We start from the raw sequence: 1775 nt of genomic DNA, 5'->3' as shown, positions 1-1775 counted from the left end.
AGTTACATAAGTTCATTCTTTTTTATGGTTACATAGTATTTCACTGTATATATAGATACATAGATCATTTTCTTTATGCATTCATCTGCTGATGAACACTTAGGTTGATTCCGTATCTTTGCTATTGTGAATAATGCTGCAATAAACATAGGGGCACAGGTATCCTTTTGATATACCGAGTTCCTTTCCTTTGGATAAATACTCAGTAGTGAGATTGCTGGATTGTAATTATTTCATTAGTGCTTAAGATTCCCATTTTATGTATTTTAGAATCTCTAAAAGTGTTGTGCATCTTACCATTTAATTGGCAGAATTTTTTCCAATATTTTATTTTTCCCTTTTGAGATACAGTATGGAAATATCTATTACAACCTCTACTTTCCTTAAACTTCCAACTTCAGAACTACTTCTCATGCTGAGTAGATGACCACTTATTCTACTTCATAAAGAAAATAAAATCCATCGGATATCCTCAACTTCCCTTCACAAAAATTAAAACGTCAAAATTCTTCCCTTTACCTACAACAGAAAAGGTAACCCTCCTCCTGTCGAAGGCTACACCCTTCCACTGTGTTCTGGATCCCACTCCCTCCAGTCTTCTTCGGAACCTCAACCTTTTAGCTATCTCTTCTCACTCATGTATCTTCAAACTCTTCCATTCCTACTAACTCCTTCCCATCAGGTTTTAAGTCAGTTCAGCCTATGCTGTTGTTTAAAAATAAATAATATGGCTGGCACAGGGGCTCATGCCTGTAATCCTAGCACTTTGGGAGGCCAAAGGGGGATAAACACTTGAGGCCAGGAGTTCAAAACCAACCTGGGCAATATAGTGAGACCCTGTCTCTACAAAAAATAAAAAATTAACCAGTCATATACACCTCTAGTCCCAGCTACTCTGGATGCTAAGGCAGGAGGATCACTTGAGCCCAGGAATTTGAGGTTACAGTGAGTTATGATCATGCCATTGTACTCTAGCCTGAGTGACAGAGCAAGACCCTGTCTCTAACTAATTAATTAATTTTAAATATATATATAAATAATTTAATAACCTCCTTCACCATCATATTCCTTTTTCTCCTTCAAAGCCAGACTTCTTTTTTTTTTTTTTCCACATCAGATGGGTAACATGCCAACTTCCTAAAAAGGTTTGAGGGAGGCACATCTCACACATGAGCATGAAAACCCAATCATCATGCTTAAGAACTACAAAAGGATCATAAAGCCAGACTTCTTAAAGGTCTCCATTTGCTCAATTCTGACTCACTCCTAAGCCACTTTGATATGTTTCTGACCCTACCATTCCAGAAAAAAGTGCTCTCAGCAGGTCACCAATGACTTCCCTAATGTTAAATAAGATGAACTTCAGTCTCTTGTACTCTTGGCAGAATTTGTTGTGGCTAATCACTCCTTCCCCTGAACACTCTTCCCTTGGCTTCCATTATAACACACCCTTCTGGTTTTCCTTCTATCTCTCTGGTTACTTCTCGGTATCATTTGTGGAGTTTCTTCCTCTGTCCATCCCTTAAATTTTCTATTCTATAAGGATTATGCTAGGATCTTTTCTCATTCTACAGACTCTCAGTGTTTGAATCTATCTACACTCATGGCTTCGATTACATCTATACGCAGCTTCTAATTTATAGCTCCATCACCAAATGTCTCCCCTGTGTATCTGATTATTTACTGGACACCTCAGTTTAGATTTTCTATAACCAACTCAAACTCATCAGGTCCAAAAGAACTCATTCCAAACCTGTTCCTCCTCTTCACTTTTC

The 1775-nt window shown here is 37.9% G+C and overlaps 1 non-coding gene across 1 annotated transcript; it reads right to left on the bottom strand.

Moving 5' to 3' along the window:
- Positions 1–1111: 1111 nt before the first annotated feature.
- LOC138383560 (small nucleolar RNA U13) lies at positions 1112–1215 on the bottom strand. The gene has a single exon (XR_011233623.1). It is a non-coding gene; the product is annotated as a small nucleolar RNA U13 (small nucleolar RNA).
- Positions 1216–1775: the final 560 nt, after the last annotated feature.

The sequence above is a fragment of the Eulemur rufifrons genome, chromosome 5 (genome assembly GCF_041146395.1).
Source record: "Eulemur rufifrons isolate Redbay chromosome 5, OSU_ERuf_1, whole genome shotgun sequence".
In the NCBI taxonomy this organism is placed as follows: domain Eukaryota; kingdom Metazoa; phylum Chordata; class Mammalia; order Primates; family Lemuridae; genus Eulemur; species Eulemur rufifrons.
The sequence above is the reverse complement of the archived record's forward strand: the minus strand, read 5'-3'. Positions and strand labels throughout refer to the sequence as shown.